At 48.7% G+C, this 21538-nt stretch overlaps 1 protein-coding gene across 3 annotated transcripts in view; it reads right to left on the bottom strand.

Annotated features, from left to right (window-relative positions):
• Nucleotides 1-3321, bottom strand: part of LOC119951456 (beta-arrestin-1-like) — a 117831-nt gene extending 114510 nt beyond the window's left edge. For all 3 annotated transcript variants that reach the window (XR_005457633.1, XM_038774662.1, XM_038774661.1), the window contains exon 1: nt 3097-3321. The gene's annotated coding sequence lies outside the window, so the exon portion shown is untranslated. The remainder of the gene's footprint in view (nt 1-3096) is intronic.
• Between the last annotated feature and the right edge of the window lie 18217 nt (nt 3322-21538).

Here is a 21538-nt window from a genome sequence, read left to right as displayed (position 1 = left end):
GAGAGGTGGGTCCTCTGACATCGTGCTAGCGGGGTGGGCACTGAATGGGAGCCCCAATCTAAACATTAGAAAAATAAGGAAAAGGGTCACCCCATGGCCACCCCCGCATCGCACCACCCCATCCACAGAATCTCCACTCACAGACAAGGGAAGCCTCTCCCCAATGCACATGGCGCCCCAAGATATCCTTCCCTCTTTATTTACGTTACTGGTCTTATTCTTCGCAAATTGGCTGCTGCAATTGCCCATAAAATAATGGTGACTGCACTTCAGAAGTAATTTTATTGGTTGTGAAAATTTTGGGAAGCCCTGAAGAGATGCAAGGTGCTAGAAAAAGGAATTCTTGCTTTGCACGCCAATAAAGTTTTAAAAATATGGACACCCGACAGAGTGATCTAATCTCCTGAAAAGGTGTTTTGAATCAAAAATCCCTGTTGCCTGATGGTAATTAAATAAATACCCAGAATTTCTCTCCAATCCCACCTCTACTATTCAACATTGACCATCCTCCCTCCAGTGAAGCTCCATTCTTCCCCTGCCTCTCCCAGCCACTCCACCGCCATCACCATTGTCCCCAGAGGCACAGCAATATTTGGCTCCCATGGAGTATTGTGGTTTCTCTGTCCAAGCGTACCATTATCGACTTCACCAAATATTAAACCAGTTATTTTTGAAAGAATCTTTAATAAGGACACGGGGAGTCCACACCGAGTAAAAATAAAGACACGTAGTTTTATTTACACACGCTACTTACACTGTCCAGTAATAATAATAATAATGATCATTGTTGTCACAAGTAGGCTTACATTAACACGGAAACAAAGTTACTGTGAAAAGCCCCCAGTCGCCACAGCTCCTGTTTGGGTACTCGGAGGGAGAATTCAGAATGTCCAAATTACCTAACAACGTGTCTTTCGGGACTTGCGGGAGGAAACCGGATCACCCGGAGGAAACCCACGCGGATACAGGGAGAACATCCAGACTCTGCACAGACAGTGATCCAAGCCGGGAAACGGACGTGGGACCCTGGCGCTGTGAAGCAACAGTGCTAACCACTGTGCTACCGTGATCCCTACTGGGTTCCTGTTCTGCCCTTAGATCCCTACTGGGTTCCTGTTCTGGTTGGTGCCTTACTGGTCAACTTTTGAAGCTTGAAATCCGCATGGACCACGGGGCAGATAATCATAGAATCATAGAATTTATAGTGCAGAAGGAGGCCATTCGGCCCATCGAGTCTGCACCGACTCCTGGAAAGAGCACCCTACCCAAGGTCAACACCTCCACCCTATCCCCATAACCCAGTAACCCCACCCAACACTAAGGGCAATTTTGGACACTAAGGGCCATTTATCATGGCCAATCCACCTAACCTGCACATCTTTGGACTGTGGGACTGTGGAAACCGGAGCACCCGGAGGAAACCCACGCACACATGGGGAGGATGTGCAGACTCCGCACAGACCGTGACCCAAGCCGGAATCGAACCTGGGACTCTGGAGCTGTGAAGCAATTCTGCTATCCAAAATGCTACCGTGCTGCCCATAAGTTTTCATCTAACCCACCCCTTGGCCCTGTGCGGGTTATTACAGAATCAATTTCTGAGAATCTTTTCCACAGTTGGTTCAGCGGCATTCTGCCACAAGGCAAACAAATCTAATTTCCATCCTGCCTAAATTTGAACACATGGCTTTAGTTTTGTGCTGAATAACTGGTTTATCTTTCCTCTCAACATTTAAAAGATCTGAACCTTGCCTCCCCTCCAACATTGATAATCCCAAGCTCATTTCAACCATTCTTTCATCATAATTTATTTTGGGGAATCTAGCTTTCTTCTTTTTCTCTGAATTACCTCCAACGTATAAATCTCTTTCCAAGTTGGCAGTTCAGAACTGCACCTTACTGCTCTTATTAATGGCCCCAAAAATGATCCATGTGACCGTAGAATTATATATTTTAACTTTCATAGTCAACTGCCTTTGAAATGGATCCTCGTATTTGACTTGCTTTATAAGTTTGCCTAATATAAACTGATAGCGGGTTTTTAATTTTAGAATTGTGCAGTTAGTATGAGACCACAATTAAATAATGATAATAATGAGTGAATATCTGTAACTCAGACTTTTTCTGTGGTATTGCTTTCATGTGTTAATTGTGATCATTTCACTATTTTTTTTGCGAACTGAGGGAAATGTTTGTGACAGGTACAACTTTCCAGAGGAGAACTTTGCCGAGCTTTCTTGCTGAGTTAGCTCAGATGAAAACTTTCTTGATATCAGTCTAACATTACAGTTCGCATGACTGAACCTTGACTGATTACATTTCGCACTCCCTCAATCCCTTAAGTCCTATTCGGATTGGAGCTATCGTATACCGCAGTGTTTTTGATCACCTGCCTATATTTATCCCCATGATTTCTAAATCAAATTCATAACTGGATGTTATCCAAGTTTAGTACTTGTGGAGGAAAACTTTGTTTGATATATGAAGCAACAAGATGCAGCTCCACATAACTAACAAAAATAAATGCCTCACACACTTGAACTTGGCTGTTAGGACCATAGAAGAAGTTGGCAATGTTGGAATAAATTACAAAGGCAAGATCTGATTTGAAAACTGCTGGAAATGTAAAGGGGATCATCCCTCCTTCAAAGGAAGGAACAGGTCAGGATTTAAAAATCAGGATGTGAACCAATTTGGGGTGCATTATTGAACAGTGCGCACAGAACTCAGTCCTCATTAAGGGTTTGAAGCTTCGAGCCCTGGGTCTTATTTCAATAATTTGGGTGAGCGGCTGGCAGAGAGATTTGCCCGTTGCCAATTTCAATTTACGCCAGCAATTTATGGGCGTCGCTAAAACTAAATTTTGCCCTGTTAATCTTTTTTCGTGGAATCTATTCCCAGAACTGATTGTTAGCGAGGAGAAGCTCTTTTGTAAGACTGACCTGAACAAAGGAGAAAATAGCAGGCAGGGAATGAGTTCAAGTACAATTATTACTTCCATAGAGAGGCAGATAATGGGTTTAATTGTTGATAATATGATTTGTATGGCGAATAACATGCAGTTTCAGCAAATATATATCATTCATGCAACTTTACCTTGTCTAGTATTTGACTTCAATTGTAGATAATGCCGCGTCGATTTATTCAGACTGTAACAATCCCAATGTGTTGTGTGTCTACGACTGTCACACTTTGCCTCTTCTTTATATACTTGACCTCCCACTCAGAAGTACAATTTGCCTCGACAGTTCTTTTGTTCAAATCCTATTAATTGATTAACTGGATAAAGTTTGTGTTATAAATAACCACCTGTTTCAGACTAACTGAAGAGTTTTGAAGAGGCAGCAGAGGTGCAGAGATTATCCTGCCACTCTGTGAAATGACTGAGGACAATCTACTTGGATTAATCAAGCATATTACATTGTTGCAAAGTTATGTCGCACTGTGCGAAAGCTGGAAAGGTTTCAATAACAGCGCAGAAAGAGAGATTAATATCGAGAACACATTGCCCTTTGCTTGAACTAGACAAGGACATATATTTAAAAACACATGTTAAATTTTTACTGGTTGGATAAATCACTTAACCATCTTGCATGTTTTATTTTGAACATGTGTTCCATTTATAGTCCTGAGAGGACTGCGTTGTGTTCTTCGTTATTGTTCTTTCAGGATGGTAGTGCTAACAAAGAACAGCAAGCTGTGTTTAATAAACAAAGTTAATTCATTACTTTACACTGAATTGGATTCGAATATATACAAAGGAATTAGTTAAGTAAAGAGTACACTACACATCTATACTATTAACTATACCATTAGTTCAACAATCTCACAACTACCCAGCAGAAGCCAAGGAGGCTTGTGATATTTATATGGTTGCTCTATAGCACCATCTAGTGACTAGTGTAGTAACATTACATTAACCCTTTGCAATATCCACATATTGTGACAGACTGCACTGCTGGAGTTCGATATTTCAGATGACGCATTAAAACCAATGAGACATTAAGCCAAGGCACCATCTGAATACTGAAGTGAAGATTCTGCACCATTGCTTTAAAGGAAGGGAGGGGAGTTCTGCTCAGTGCCTTGGCCAATATTTACCCCTCAACCAACATGGCTGAATTAAATCAGATTATCTGGTCATAATCACATCATTGTTGCTGAACTGATTGCAACCTTTCTCATGTCACAACAGTGACTACACTTCAAAAGTCCCAATTAGCAGTGAGGTGCTTTGGGATGTTCCGATCATGTGAAATGTGCTACGTAAACGCAACCTCTGCCCTTTACCGGGCAACGTGCCCATGTGTGATACAGGAAGTGGGGAGTACTAGCTGCTCCATCATCAACGCCATATGCTCTGGTCTTGAGTAGGTACACTGAAGCAGACAGATTGCAACGATGCACATGCCACAATGTTTGACAGCCCTCAGAGAGGCAATGTTAGCTGTGATGAGGGGAATGATGTGCCTGGGAATGGATCATTGAATTCTGCTATTTGGTTTGACAAATAAATGAATCTGAACTCATCAGCTGAGTGTAGATATTAATGTATTTCAAAAATAAATCTCTCCCTCCTTGGGAAACATTTCCTTACCAAAAATTTGAATGTGCATAAAACCAAAGCTTAGTTGTGCTTAGACCATGAGGGCATTCCTTCACAATTTATGATGCAATCCAATGAGCTCATTCCCAAGGATAGGTGATTCCATATTCACAATCTCTTTAATTAAGACTGAGGACAATGTTGGAACATCAACATACAGCATCTTAGTAAGGTACATAGAGACAGGCAATGAATTTAATTGCTGATAAAGTGATTAAAATGGAGAATAGCATGTAGGTTCAGTGAATATCATTCCTGCAGCCTTACCTTATCTAGTATTTGACTTCAAGTGCAGATAGTGCCGTGTTGATTTACTCTGTGTTGTGTGTCTACAACTGTCACACTTTGTCTCTTCTTTATATATTTGACCTCCCACTCAGAAGCACATTTTGCCCCAACAGTTCTTTTCTTTGAATCTTATTAACTGGATAAAGTTGGTGGACGTAACCAAACGGCCACGCTGCGCCCGAAAAACAGTGAGTCACGGCGCAGTGTGGCTGAGATAAGCCGGGAGACCCCGCCCCTGGGATCTACTCGGCTCGCAATGCCTCGCGAGATCTAATGCGGTCTCGTGAGACGTTGCGATGTAAATCCTGCCCCTTGTGGGTGGGGTCACTTTCTAGCAAATCTGCATAGTGAAAGAGACAGCTAGTCTCACTTCAATGTGCAGATTCCCGAATTACCCAAGGCATAGGATCAATTTCCTTTACCTTGGATACATTGGGTGAGCGCCATTCAGTACTGGCCTCTAAAAACGGTGAACAGATGGAATGGCACTCCTGGGTTGGAGGCCTCCATGTGCATGCCCTTTGAACAGGGTAGTACCCTGGCACTGCCAGCCTGCCACACAGCGAGTGGCATTTTATAGCCTTGCGTTTCTCAGCACTGGGAAGCACATGGTTAAACGCACTTGCTGTAGGACTTTGTTCCCTATTAGTTAATTTGCACCCAGTGTTATCAATAACCACCTGTTTCAGAGCAACTGAAGAGTTTTGAAGGGGCAGCGGTATGCTCCGGATATAACCATCCACTGAGCTACCATTCTCAGCTTTGCTGACTTGCGGAATTGCTCTTGCCTGTATCCCAGTAGCTGGTTTGGGAGCATCACTGCTGGAAGTCAAGGAGCAGACTGCACTTCAGATCGCAAGTGGTGTGGATGAGCAAAATGACAAATCCACCTTAGACAGAGATTCTTACCTTTGGTCAGGTTACGTGGGGAAACAGAATATTCAATGAATATATTTTATGTTTATGGTTCGCAAGTATAAGCAATTGCCAGTACAGTAAATACATATTCTTTCATCTCTGAAAACATGCCTTTAAAGATGAAATCTGTAACTTAGGACAATAAATTATTTTGCTTTCCATCCTTACCTCAAACATTCACAAAAAGGTTCCATTTTGATTGATGTGATTGATGGACCGGAGACTCCTGACTACATTATTTGGTTGATGTTTGGGTGAGGTATGAGGTAGGTTCAGTCAAGTGCCAGTGGGGTTTTGGCAAGCTAATGTTTCACCTATTAATAGAAAGGTTCTAGCAGACCTTCCACTGTCACATGTGAAGTTAGGCAGTCTTTGGCACTGGTGAGATGTGCCTCTAAATTAGGGTTGGTTGATTCAGTCATGAAGTACAAAGTGTCCTCAGCGGCTTTGATATGTGGTTTTATTGCGAACGACACAATAGCTTAAAAGCAAAATCTGGACAATTTATGTGTCTTGGTCAAGAAAACTAAAAATAAGAGGATTGCATTCAAAAAGAATAGACAAGTATCATGAAGAGGTATTGCAACTACAAAGACTCTAGTTAATTAAGTTGTAAATAATAGATATTTGAAAGAAGAACAGAAAATGCTAGAAAATATACAACAAGGTAGTCATGGTTCTGACGAAAAATTAAACCCGTTATATTAGATAGCACATTTCGACCTACATCTTGGTCTGCACCGTTTATGGGCATGTGATTTGTGATCTGCCCACACCTACTGGTGACAGGCGGTATACTACATTCCATAGAATTTACAGTGCTGAAGGAGGCCATTCGGCCCATCGAGTCTGCACTGGCTCTTGGAAAGAGCACCCTATTCTATCCCCATAACCCAGTAACACCACCCTACACTAAGGGCAATTTTGGACACTAAGGACAATTTATGGCCAATCCACTTAACCTGCACATCTTTGGACTGTGGGAGGAAACCGGAGCACCCGGAGGAAACCCACGCACACACGGGGAGGATGTGCAGACTCCGCACAGACAGTGACCCAAGCCGGAATCGAACCTGGGACCCTGGAGCTGTGAAGCAATTATGCTATCCACAATCCTACCGTGCCTGCCATTTGGTGCTGCCTTCTCATTTACCTGATTTTACTGTTGACCTGAGTGAGCCTGTGATGTTGGCCACCTGTGCACTGAGCGACTTGGTCACGCCGGCGGGACTTTGGTTCATCCGGGCCGCAGTACCGCTGGGTGTCCGGAGAATCGCAGCTCGGGCCACCTCTGCCGATTCTCTGGGCGGCGCAGTGTCAGCTGCCCTCATGTGCTTTTGGCTGCTTAGGAGTATTGCGTCCCGGCGTGAGCTCAGAGAATGCTGGCCCATATTTCTTGTTGCCTTTGAATATCCAAGAGGAAATTATTTTTCATTTAATACTCCGACATAAGTTAGCCTTGATTAAGGTTTGGTTAATTGATACTTTCACCAAGGTGAGCTCAGTGGCTCAGTCATTTCATTCATTTGCTCAGATTGATGCATTTCTTCCATCTAAGCCTCTTGTTCGACATGTTTTCAAGTCCTGAGTATTAGCCGATGGAGCTTGAAAAGAGACAGATGGTACTTTTTCTATCTCTAATTAGCAATGATTTTCCTTAATCTGCTCAGTACATCTTCATAAGCTCTTCCGGCCGTATCTTGACTCAATGCTTGACAGTTCTGTAATTGTTCAAGTCATTTGTAGGGAGCTTGGTGAGTTAATAAACTGTAAGGAGAATCTTCCTCTGCTTTTGCGTTGCACAATATATATGTTAAAGGAGTTCCATATGTCAAATAATATAATGAAACTAAAGCAATTTAGCAGACAAAAGTATTTTCCAGAATCACATTTTTTCTTTTTTGAAAAATATTTTTATTCAACATTTTCAACATTTTAACATTTTTGTACAAACAGTACCTGATGAGCCAAGAACACCCCCCCCCCCCCTCTCCCCGACCCCCCTCCCTCCCCCACCCCCAACCCCATTGGCAGCAACCAGGTCTCCAAAACGCAAAATGAACAACCCCCATCTCTGGTTGAACCCCTCATCTGCCCCTCTCAGAACAAATGTTCCCTTTTCCAAGGCCAAAAACTCCCAACAGGTCCCCCAGCCACACCGAGGCACTGGAGGGATAAGATGACCCCCCGCTCCCAACTGCAACTCCGGCAGGTCTGACACCCCGATTATGGCTGCAAGGGGATCCTGTTCCAGTCCAGATCCACATGCAGAACCTCGTGCGAAACAATGACTTCCAATATCTCTCCAGCTTCGGGCAGAACCAGAACATATGAACATGGTTGGCTGGGCCCTCCCACTCCGCTTGCGACTATCCTCCACCCCCTCAAACAGCTGGCTCATCCTTCCCTTCGTTAGGTGCGCCCTATACACCACTTTTAGCTGAATCAACCCCAGCCTTGCACACGAGGTTGAAGCATTGACCCGTCGCAGCACTACCCACCATAGTCCTTCTTCAAACCCCATTCACAAGTTTTCCTCCCGCTTTACCTTAAACCCGTCCATAGTCCTTCACCATTATCCTACCATAAATCACTAAGGCAACCCCACTCTCCAAACCCCACCAATAGCCCCTCCTCCAGAAATGAGGTGGGCAGCACCACCGGGAAACTCGGCAAAGTCTTTCTTGCGGAAATCAACACCTGCATATACCTGAAGCCCTCCTCATGTTGCAGCCCAAACCTGACTTCAACTCCTCTAGACTTGAAAATCTCTCCTCCAGAAACAGATCCTTCATGCCTTTCACCACTCTCTCCTCCCATCTCTGGAACCTCACATCCATCCTCCCCGGCTCAATCCCATGATTCCTTCTTTTCGGAATCACCCTCGACCCGTCCTCAACTCAAAGTGCTGTCGGAATTGCCACCAGATCCTCAGCGTTGCTATCACTACCGGCTTCCCAGAATGCCTCCCCATGGCTAGCAACAGCGGCGCTGTTACCAGCACCCTCAACCCCTGACAGAATCCCACCTCCATCCGCACCCATGAAGCTTCCGACTCCTTCCTCCAGGACATTTTCTCCGCATCCACCACCCAGTAATAGTGCAACAGATTCGGAAGAGCCAAGCTCCCCAACTTCTGCCCCTTTGGAACACTGTGTTCCATATCCTCACCATAGAAACGTTGAGATCAGCCTATCCACCCCTCGAAAAAATGACCTTTGGCAAAATGACCGGTAGACACTGGAACAGGAACAGAAACCATTGCAAAATATTTATTTTGACTGCCTGCACCCAGCCAGCCAATGACAAAGGGAGACTACCCCAACTCCCCAGATCCTCCTTAACTTCCCGACCAGAAATTTAGCTTACGGAGTCGTGCCCAGTCCTGCGTGACCTACAACCTCAAGTACTTAAATTGAGTTGTCGCCACTGTAAATGACAACCCCTTCACTCCCCCCCCCCTCCCCCGCCGCCCCTCGCACTCGCTCTTCCCTAAATTCATTTTATACCCCAGAAACATCTCAGATTTCCCTAGCAACCCCATTATGAACCTCACTGAAGAGGCCACGTATGTGATATGCAGCAGTAATCATCTGCCTAGAGAGACACCCCATGCTCCAACCTCCAACGCTATCTCCCTCCATAAGCCCAAACTCCTCAACACAATCACCAAGGGCTCAATCATCAACACGAACAAGAGGGGGGACATGGGGCACCGCTGCCTCATTCGCCAGAATAGTGGGAAGTACTTTGACTGCGCCTCATTCATCCGCACACAAGCTGTTCGATCCTTATATAGCAATTTTACCAAACTGCAAACTTAGGCCCAATCCCAAACTTCTCCAGTACCACAAACAGATACCTTCACTCCACTCTTCAAATGCTTTCTCCTCATCCAATGCCACCACCACCTCTAACTCCCTCTCCTCTGCCGGCGAAAGCACCACATTCAGCAGCTGCCGCACGTTCGCCAACAGCTGCCTGCCCTTGATGAATCACGTCCGATCCTCCCTCACTATTTTCGGAAGACACCCCTCCAGCCTCACTGCCAGCACCTTCGCCAATATCTTGGCATCAACATTCAGTCGAGAAATGGGCCTTCCGGCCCACACTCCATCGGGTTCTTAACCTTTTCTAGTAACAATGAAATAGATGCCTGCCTCATAGTCTCAGGTAACCCTCCCTTTGCCACCGCATCCTCAAACATTTCCACCATCAGCGACACCAACTTGTCCTTAAACTTTTTATAAAACTCCACCGGGACCCCATCCGGCCCCAGCACCTCACCTGACTGCATCTTCCCTATCGCTACCTTCGCTTCCTCCAGCCCTAATTTCTCCTCGAACCCGCCCATTCCACCTCTCCCACCTCCGGCCACTCCAAAAACTCCCTCATGCCCGACTCATCCTCCGGCGGCTCGGACTTATATAACCCCCATAAAACAACCTATTCACCTGCTCTGGAGCTGCCACCACCCCTCCTGTCCCATCCCTAATCTGTACAACCTCCCTCGCCGCTGCCTGCCGATGGAGCTGGCCCACCAATAATCCATTTTTTTTTAATGAACCATTTTATTGAGGTATTTTAGGCATATGGAAAAAGTGACATTGTACAGTACAAAAAAAAGAAGTCAAGACACAAATTAAACATAGTGCAAACCACGGCTCTGTTCACGCAAGGATCTGCCTCAATTTCGCCCTACTCTTCTCTACTCTACCCTAGCCCCCCCCCCCCCGGCTGACACTTACTCCTCTGTGAAGTAGTAAATAAATGGCTGCCACCTTCGGGCGAACCCTAATAGCGAAGCTCTTAAGGGGAACTTGACTTTCTCTCGGCCAAGAAAGCTCGCCATGTCCGATAGCCATACCTCAGCCCTCGGGGGCTTTGAGTCTCTCCATGCTGACAGTATTCATCGCCGGGCTACCGGCTAAGCAAAGGCCAGAACGTCGGCCTCTCTCTGTTCCTGGACTCCCGGGTCCTCCGAAACCCCAAAGATTGCCACCTCCGGGCTCATTACCACCCCTGTTTTCAATACCCAGGACATGACATCTGGGAATCCCTGCCAATACCCCCTGAGTTTATTGTCTGGTTTAGCACAGGGCTAAATCGTTGGCTTTGAAAGCAGACCAAGGCGGGCCAGCAGCACGGTTCAATTCCCATAACAGCCTCCCCGAACAGGCGCCGGATTGTGGCGACTAGGGGCTTTTCACAGTAACTTCATTTGAAGCCGACTTGTGACAATAAGCAATTTTCATTTCAGTTTAGGGCATGACCAGAACATGTGTACATGGTTAGCCGGCCCTCCGGCGCATCTAGCACACTTGTCCTCCAGCCCAAAGAATCTACTTATCAGGGCCACTGGATCAAGCTGAGCCTGGCGCATGTTGCGGTTGTGTTTACTCTGCTCAGGGCGTCTGCCCAGATACCGTTCTCCATCTCTCCCCCGAGCTCCTCTTTCCACTTAAGCTTCAGGTTCTCGGTCTGCGTATCCTCAGCTCCCATTAGTTCCTTGTAGACGTCTGAGACTCTACCCTCTCCCACCTCTCCCCCAGAAACTACCCTGTCATGCCTCCCCTTCGGCGGGAGACTTGGGAAGGACGGCACCAGTCTGCGTACAAAATCCCTCACCTGCAAGTATCTAAAGTCGTTCCTTTTCGCCAGCCCAAACCTCTCCTCCGGCGCCCTCATGCTCAGAAAGGTCCCTTCCAGAAACAGATCCCCCATCCTCACAATCCCCGCCCTCCTCCACAGTCGATACCCCCCGTCTATGTTCCCTGGGGCAAATCGGTGGTTGCCGCAGATTAGGGTCCACACCGATGCCCTTGCCTCCCCTACATGCCTCCTCGACTGGCCCCAGATCCGAAGAGCCACCACCACTATCGGGCTGGTGGAGTACCGTGCCGACGAAAGCGGCAGAGGCACCATGACCAGGGCTGCTGAGCTAGTACCCCTGCACGAAGCAGCCTCCATCCATTCCCAAACCGACCCCGCACCCACCATCCATTTCCTTATCATCGCTATGTTGGCCGCCCAGTTATAGTTGCTGAAGTTCGGCAACGCCAGCCGCCCTTCTCCTCTGTTCCTTTCAAGCATCACCCTCTTCACCCGCGGGGACTTCCCTGCCCATACAAATCCCAGAATAATTTTATTCAGCCTCTTAAAGAAGGACTACGGGATAAAGATGGGGAGACACTGAAAAACAAACAAGAACCGCGGGAGAATCGTCATCTTAACAGTTTGCACCCTCCCCACCAATGACAGCGGGAGTGCATCCCACCTCCGGACCTCCTCCCTCACTCATTCCACCAGTCGGGACAGGTTGAGCTTATGCAACCTGTCCCAGTCCCATGCCACCTGAATCCCCAAATACCGGAAACTCTCCCCCACTAACCTGACCGGCAACCCCTTTAGCCTACTCTCCTGCTCCCTCGCCTGAATTACAAAAAACTCGCTCTTAGCCAGGTTCAGTTTGTATCCGGAGAACCGGCCAAATTCCCTCAGGGTTGCCATAATACCATTGGGTTCGATACATATAACAGCAGATCATCCGCGTATAACGAGACTTTATGTTCCACTCCTCCCCCCCCCCCCCCCCCCCCACCCGGACCAGCCCTTTCCAGCCCCTAGAAGCTCTCAGTGCAATTGCCAGCGGCTCGATGTCCAGCGCAAACAGCAGTGGGGAGAGAGGGCAGCCCTGTCTTGTCCCACGGTGTAGTCTGAAATAGTCTGATGTCGTCCTGTTCATCCTTACACTCGCCTCCGGGGCCTGATACAATAGCCTAACCCAGTCGATGAACTCCGCCCCGAACCCGAACCGTCCGAGTACCTCCCACAGATAATCCCACTCGACCCAGTCAAAAACCTTTTCAGCATCCATGGCTACCACTATCTCTACCTCCCTACTCTCCGGGGGCATCATAATCACGTTGAGCACCAGCTGCCTCCCCTTTACAAACCCGGTTTCGTCCTCCACAATTACATCCGGTACACAGTCCTCAATTCTGGTTGACAAGATCTTGGCCAGTAACTTGGCGTCTACGTTGATCAAAGAGATCGGCCTGTATGACCCACAAGCCTCCGGGTCCTTATCCCATTTCAGAATGAGCGAGATGGTGGCCTGCGACATCTTCGGGGGTAAACTCCCTCTGTCTCTTGCCTCGTTAAAGACCCTGACCAGCACCGGCCCCACTAGCCCGGCAAATGTTTTGTAAAACTCCACTGGATACCTGTCCGGCCCCAGGGCTTTACCCGACTGCATGACCTTCAGGCCCCCCAATACCTCTTCGATCCTGACCAGGACCCCCAGTCCGTCCACCAACCCACTCCCCACTCTTGGGAAGGTCAGTCCGTCCAGGAATCGCCTCATCCCCCCCGGTCTCTCGGGGGGTTCCGAAGTGTACAGCTTCCTATAAAAGTCCCTAAAGACCTTGTTCAGCCCTGCTGGATTACCCACTAGATTACCTTCCCCATCCACTACCCTCCCTATTTCCCTCGTTGCTTCTCTCTTCCTTAATTGTTGCGCAAGCATTCAACTGGCCTTCTCCCCAAGCTCATAAATCGCACCTTTTACCTTTCTGAGCTGCTGGACAGCCTTGCCTGTAGTCAACACCCCAAATTCGGCCTGCAACCTCTGTTGTTTCCTGAGTAACTCTGGCCTTGGGGATTCCACGTAACTCCTGTCCATCCGTAGAATTTCCTCAATCAGTCGGTCCCTCTCTGCCCTGTCTGTCCTGTCCCTGTACGCCCGGATTGAAATCAGCTCCCCTCTCACCACTGCCTTCAGAGCCTTTCAGAGCACCGCTGCTGAGACTTCTCCAGTATCGGTCACCTGCAGGTAATTCTGCATGCAGGGGCTGGTTTAGCACACTGGGCTAAATAGCTGGCTTTTAAAGCAGGCCAAGGCAGGCCAGCAGCACAATTCAATTCCCATACCAGGTGCTGGAATGTGGTGTCTAGGGGCTTTTCACAGTAACTTCATTGAAGCCTACTCATGACAATAAGCGATTTTCATTTTCATTTCATTTCCTCAGCCTTTCACACATCGCCTCGTCCGCGGGTAGTCCAACTTCCAGCCTCCATGGTGGGCGCTGAAAGCTGTCCTTACAAAACTGCAGGTCTACCCAGTGCGGAGCATGGTCCGATATGGCAATTGCCGAATATTCTGCCCCCACCATTCCGGCCAGCAGGTCCCTACTCACAACAAAGTAGTCAGTTCGGGAATACACCTTGTGGACGTGGGAGTAGTACGAGAACTCTCTCGCCGTCGGCCGGCTAAATTTTCATGGATCTGCTCCCCCCATTTGCTTCATGAACCCTCTCAGTTCCTTTGCCATCGCTTGTAACTTGCCCGTTCTTGAACATGACCGGTCCAGGCTTGGGTCCAGGACTGTATTAAAGTCCCCGCCCATGATCAGCTTGCGCGAGTCCAAGTTGGGGATCTTCCCTCGCATCCTCCTAGTAAAATCCACATCGGCCCAATTAGGGGCATACACACTGACCAGGACTACTCTCACCCCTTCGAGATTACCCCTCACCATAATGAACCTGCCACCCCTATCCACGACTGTGCCCTCCGCCTCAAATTGTACCCTTTTATTAATCAGGATCGCAACCCCCGTCATCTTAGAATCAAGCCCCGAATGAAAGACCTGACTGACCCAGCCCTTCCTTAACCTAACCTGGTCTGCCACTTTCAGGCGCGTATCCTGCAGCATGACTGTCTGCCTTCAGAACCCGCAGATGCGCAAACACACGTGCCATCTTCACTGGCCCGTTTAACCCTTTAACATTCCAGGTGATCAGCCTGGTTGGGGGGCACTTCGCCCCCCCCCCCCCCCTTTACCGATAAGCCAGCCCCTTTCCTTGGCCAGCCCCCCAGCCATGTGCCGCGCTTCATCTGGCCCGCCTCCTGACCGGCTCCACCCATGACCTCCTCACTGTTGCCATGCCCAGTTTCCAGCCCCGTCAGCAGAACGACTTCCCCCCCCTCCCCCCAGCAACACCATTCTATCACCTAACCCCTGCTCTAATCTAACTATACGCACACCCCGCACCTCAGCTTCCGTTGACTAGCCCCACTCAGCTAGCCTGGGGCTCCCAGCCTCGGCACCAGCCCGTCTCCCACCCATTGTTCCCAGTCACCCCTCCCCCGACCCATCCATACCACTTCCCCAGATCAGACCTACTTAAGCAAACACTCTATACAAGTCATAAACAACCCCCACAATAGAACAATTCAAGTTAAACAAGAAGAAAAAAAGAAATAACAGGCACTCTCAGTCCTTCCCATACAGACACAGAAAAAGATTGCACAAAGTTCCCCATAAGCATCCATTTTAACCCAACCCTTTTAACTGTTTTCTTTATTATTTTCCCCCCAGCCAAACTCCAACTAATCAAAGAGCTCAAAAAGGGAACATTCAGGTAAACCGCGCCCTACCACCCTCCAACCCCCTAAAGAGGTCAAAAAAAGAAACAACAAAAACGGACCAAAACATGCAGGGAATTTTCAAAACGGGAGAGACATCACATATACCTAAAAGTTCTAACATGAGTCCAAACGTCCTCAGCTCAGGGCCAGCCCTTGCTTCTTAACGAAGTCCATTGCCTCTTCGGGTTCCTCGAAATGGTGGTGCTGACCCTCATACGTAACCCACAGTCGTGCCGGAAAAAGCAGCCCGAATTTCACCTTGTTTTTATACAGTATCTCCTTCACCTGCCTGTAGCCTCCCCTCCTCCTGGCCACCTCAATGCTCAAATCTTGGTACACACGCAGGGTGGTATTGTCCCAAGTACAGCTTTGTGTGCTCTTTGCCCATTGCAGCACCCATTCCTTGTCCAGGTACCTGTGAAACCGGACCACCATCGCTCATGGGGCACCCACTCGTCGCGGCTGCCTCACCTGCACTCTGTGTGCCCTGTCCATCACCGGCGGGCACGGGAACACCTCATTCTCCAGCAACTCCTGAAACATACCCTCCACATACGCCGCAGCGCCCAGCTCCTCTGCCCCCTCCGGGAGGCCCACAATTTTCACGTTCTAACATTCTAGATCTGTTGTCCAGGTCCTCCAGCCTTTCCAGAAGCACTTTCTGATGGTCCCGCAACCTCCGAATATCCACATCCACCACCGTTTGAAAGTCAGCCTGCTCTTCCACTGACTTCTCCAACTGCTGGAGCTTCTCAGCCTGATTATCCAGCCTTTTTCCCATCCGGTCAATCGACTTCTGTAGTGGCTCCAAGTTGTCACGCTTCAGAGCCAAAAAGCCCTTCTGCATATTCTGCAGCAGCTGCTCCATTGTGGGATGAGCTGTTGGCGCCTTGCTCTGAACACCAGCCATGCTGGTCTCTCTCACAGCCTCCACTGTGCTCTTCCTTGACCACTTCTTCTGCTGTTTACGGTCCCTCCGGCCTCTTAGGTCCACACAATTCTGTATGGGTCCTGTGCCTGAGTAATATTGCTTTCCAGTTCCGCGCTCAAAAGCGCAAAAAAGTCGGGGGTAAAGGTCCAAAAGTCCGCCCGAAACGGGAGCCACCAAATGTGTGACCTACTCCCTCATAGCCGCCACCGGAGGTCACCCGCCAATAATCCATTGGCCGTCTCACGATACTCATACACAACCCCTCGCGCTCGACTCAACTGCCGAACCACCCTGCCCATAGACAGAAGCTCAAACTTCACCTGCAACACCTACCTCCTCACCAATATCCCCGGTTCCGGATCCTCCACATATCTTCCATCCACCTCTAAAATCTCCTCTATCAACCGTTGCCACTTCTCCCGCACCTCCCTATCCACATTTGCCTTAAATGTGATGACCTCACTCCTCACTACTGCCTTCAATGCCTCCCAAACCACTGACAACAAGACCTCCCCATTGCGATTAAACTCCACACATTCTTCTATCACCCTTCCCACCTTCATGCAAAAAGTCGGGTCCGCCAACATCCAGCCTCCACGCCGGCCTCTGGGCCAGGTCCTTCTCCAGGACCACATCCATTCAGTGCAGTGCATGATCCAATATCACGATTGCTGAGTACCTTGCCTTCTTTACCTCTGCCAACAAAGCCTTCCCTGCCACAAAAATGTCGATCCTCGAATACACCTTTCATACCAAGGAGAAAAATGAATACTGTCCTATGGGGATGGGAAAAACCTCCACGATCCGCTCCTCCCATCTCCTTCATAACCCCCCCCAACCCGGGCCAGCAAGCACGATCCTTGGATCCAGCACCATATTCCATTCCCTCCCCATTGTCAGCTGGTGAGTATCCAGGTCCTGTATGGCTGCTAACATCCTCCTCACAAACCCAACGTCATTCCTGTTTGTGCATACATAAGAATATAAGAACATAAAAACTAGGAGCAGGAGTAGGCCATCTGGCCCCTCAAGCCTGCTCCGCCATTCAATGAGTTCATTGCTGATCTTTTGTGGACTCAGCTCCACTTTCCGGCCCGAACACCATAACCCTTAATCCCTTTATTCTTCAAAACACTATCTGTCTTTATCTTAAAAACATTTAATGAAGGAGCCTCAACTACTTCACTGGGGAAGGAATTCCATAGATTCACAATCCTTTGGGTGAAGAAGTTCCTCCTAAACTCAGTCCTAAATCTACTTCCCCTTATTTTGAGGCTATGTCCCCTAGTTCTGCTTTCACCCGCCAGTGGAAACGACCTGCTCGCATGTATCCAACTATTCCCTTCATAATTTTATATGTTTCTATAACATCCCCCCTCATCCTTCTAAATTCCAACGAGTACAGTCCCAGTCTACACAAGCTCTCCTCGTAATCCAACCCCTTCAGCTCTGGGATTAACCTCGTGAATCTCCTCTGCACACCATCCAGCACCAGTATGTCCTCTCTCAGGTAGGGAGACCAAAACTGAACACAATACTCCAGGTGTGGCCTCACTAACACCTTATACAATTACAGCATAACCTCCCTAGTCTTACCAACACCACCAACCCCCCCTCCAACACACCCGTCACTGTCACGTACCTGCCCCTTGATCTGCCACCACCGCTTACCCACCAGGAGAGCCACCCATGGCCCTTGAAGCCAGACTGGAACACCTGGCTCACCCAGCCCTTCCTCAGTCTCATCTGGACCTTTACCCGCAGATGGATCTCCTGTAACTGCACCACGTCCACCTTCAGGCTTTTCAGATGCGTGAAAACTCGCGCTCTCTTCACCGGTTCCCCCCAACCCTCATATGTTGCACTCTGACCGGGAATCTCTCATGGCCCCACCCTTCCTACCCGTCATGACCATCCATCCAGGCCCTGCCTCGAAAGTAGGATCGTGCCCCAATCCTAGTCAATGCTGCCCCCTTTCCCAGCAACCTCCCTGCCACTGCCTCTTGAAACTACCTCACCCAGTATCGGCCACATTCCCACACACACACACTACCCAGGCCCACTGAAACCTGACCATACAGGTTCCAACAGCCGCGGCCCCTCCCCCCACCTCGCTCTTGTTCACTAGCCAACATTGCGTTTGCTATCACAATGGCCCCTGCCAGAGCCCCACCACATCAAAGACAAAACCACCCTGATCCCAATGCCCCCCTCACCCCTCCAATCACCATTACATCCAAAGAAAACCCAAAACAAAGTTATCTATAACAAACACAAAAGAAAAAGAAGAATCCAACTCAGAAAAAACAAAGAAAAACTCAGCCAAAAATCTTCAACAGTCCAAATTCAGTCCAATCCCAGGCCTTCTGCCTTCACAAACGCCTCCGCCCCGAAGTAATAGTTTCTGCCATTGTACGTGACCCTCAGCTTCGCTAGGTAGACCACACCAAACAGCACATTGTGCTTATATATAACGACACCTCAGCCCATCCAAAGGCCGCTCACCTCATTGCCAGCTGCATCATTAAGTCCTGGTAAACGCGTATAGCCTTTCCTTCCCACTGCACCTCACGCATCTGCTTTGTCCGCCTCAGCACTCTCTCCTTCACCTGAAAATTATGGAAACAGCCTTTTGCATAGTGCGATCCCAGACCAGGATGCCATCGATGATTATTTCACAGGGTTGTCCTGTGAAGACCTGCTCCATACAATGTTGGAAAACCTCCCTGCCAGTGGAGATCCCAGAGGGCATGCGGAGGAAACGGTATCTGCCTCTCAGAAACATGAATGTAGTGAGTTTCGAAGATTCTTCATCCAAAGGAATTTGCCAGAAGCCGCACTTCACATCCAAGATGCTGAAGACCTTTGCATTGGGCAGGTGTTTTTGGAGTTTCAATGCCTCGATTAGTCTGATTAAACTCCAATTCACTTACCCGGCTCGTGCTCCAGGACCTGGAGAACTGACCAGCTGCGATGTGGCTGGTGGCACAGGCCGACCGCTGTGGCTTTGATCTCCAATATTTTGCGAAGTTTGCCACACTGGTTACAGCATTTAACAAACGGAGGACATGTAATTCTGTTCTGCGGGTGATGGCCGCTGCAGTTGGGGCAGGGTGTGCCCTGTGCCGCGAAAACCTCTTGTTTCCTGTCTTGTTGCTACTTTTTGACTGTTCATTCAGGGTACAGATACTGACGGCAGATTCCAAGGTTAACCCTTCTCGCGAAGATGCAGCTTGCGGACAACATCATTATGCACCGCAAGCACAATGTGATCTCTCACCAATTTCTCACTGAGTGTGCTGAATGCACATTTTTTTAACGAGAATTTTTCCAGTATGACTGAATAAACGCGTGAAACTTTTAGTTGTTTATATTGAACTCATGTTTATCCGGTATGATGTTCTTTACTGACGTGAATATAGGCCCAAACATATTCAGCAATATTTCAGGATCCTCCTTCTCTTCCTCCATTTGGAAGACAAAAGACTCAAATTCCTTACCCCCTTGGGACCTAAATTTAGGAGAGTGTGTATGCCTGTAAATTGTTTGATTTGTCCAATAAGCTGGCACCCCAGTATATCCACTCTTCTTCGAATTTCGTCCAGTTGTTTGCGACCTTTTCATCAAACAGGAGTGGGTTGATGCGACAAAATCCCTGTGCCATTCTGCCAACCCCTGAAGCCATGTAGAAGTATTGGGTTCCAATAACTGGTGACCAAACACTAACGACAGTAGGTGTTTACTAACAGTAACTCAGCCGCTCTTACATGCTGTATCTCTGCCTGTGCTCCAGGAGAACTCTCGATGCATGACCCCTTTTGTGCCCACATCATCCCAACATCCACATGACCACCCCGCCTACAACCGCCCCATCAGTAATGTGATTGTAGGAGTCAGCAACAGCACTATCAAGCGGTACTTACTCAGCAATAACCTGCTCACTAATGCTAAGTTTGGATTCTGCCAGGGTAACTCAGCACCTGACCTCATTCCAGCCTTGGTTCAAACCATGGGCAAAAGAGCTGAATGCCAGAGGTGAGGTGAGAGTGACTGCGCTTGATATCAAGGCAGCATTTGACCAAGTATGGCATCAAGGAGCGCTCAAAATCCTGGAGTCACAGCCGCTGGGTAAAACTCCTGGAACTCCTTCCCCCCCCCCCCCCCCCAACAACACTGTGGGTGCACCTATATCCAAGGGGACTGCAGCGGGAAAAAAAAAGGTAGCTTCTCAAGGGCAATTAGGGATGGGCAATTAATACTGGCCGAGCCAGTGACTGAATAATAAATAAATACGTAAAATAAAAGGTCCAGTGCTAAAGGGCGTACAAGAGCAGAGGGACCTACAGAGGGACCGATATGTATCTGTGCAGAAGATACTGAAGGTGACAGGACAGGTTGAGAGAGTGGTTAATAAAGCATACAGCATCATAGAGTACAAAATCAAGGCAGTTATGTTAAATTTGCATAAAACATTGGGCGCGATTCTCCGCAAATGCGGAGAGTCGTGAAGGCTGCCGTGAAACTGGCTGTGTTTCACGGCAGCCTCCGCGCCCCCTCCACGCGCCAAGGTTAACGGCGGCTGACGCAAACGATGACGTCAGCCGCGCATGCGCGGATTGGACGGCTCCAATCCGCGCATGCGCGGATGACATCATCGCGCATATGCGTGAAACCCGCGCATGCGTGGGCTGTTATGCCCCTCAGCCACCCCCCGGACTGATCCAGTGGGGCGGCGGAGGAACAAAGTGTGCGCGGGGTTCGGACCCGCTGCCTGCGATCGGTGGGCACCGATCGCAGGCCCATGCCACCCTTGGCACGGCCGTGGTTCGGCTGTGCCAATCGGTGCCATGGTTACCCAGAACGGCACTTTGCGGCCGTTTTCACAAACGGTGAGAGCAGGTGTGTTGGAGTTCGTGAAAACGGCCGTAAAGGCCTGGGAAATCGGCCCATCGGCTAGCCCGTGGGGGGGGGGGGGGGGGGAGAATAGCGTGAGGTCGGGAAAAATGTCGGGAAGGCCCTCCCGCCATTCTCCGACCCGTCGTGGGGGGCGGAGAATCGTGCCCAACATTGGGTCAGCCTCAGTTAGACTTTACATCAAGTTCTGGGCACCGAACTTCGGGAACAATGTGAAGGAGTTGGAGAGGGTACTGAAAAGATTCGCAAAAATGGGCCCAGGGATGAGAAACCTCAGTTACGAGGATAGATTGGAGAAATTGGGACTGCTTTGCTTGGAGAAGAGAAGGCTGAGAGGAGATTTGACAGAGGTGATAAAAATCATGAGGACTCTGGACTGAGTTGATAGTGAGAAACTGTTCGCATTTGTGCAAGGATTGAGACTGAGAGGGAAGAGTTGAGGCAATTGGCA

The sequence above is a fragment of the Scyliorhinus canicula genome, chromosome 17, assembly GCF_902713615.1.
Source record: "Scyliorhinus canicula chromosome 17, sScyCan1.1, whole genome shotgun sequence".
NCBI lineage: Eukaryota > Metazoa > Chordata > Chondrichthyes > Carcharhiniformes > Scyliorhinidae > Scyliorhinus > Scyliorhinus canicula.
This window is presented reverse-complemented; position numbering and strand designations above follow the sequence as displayed.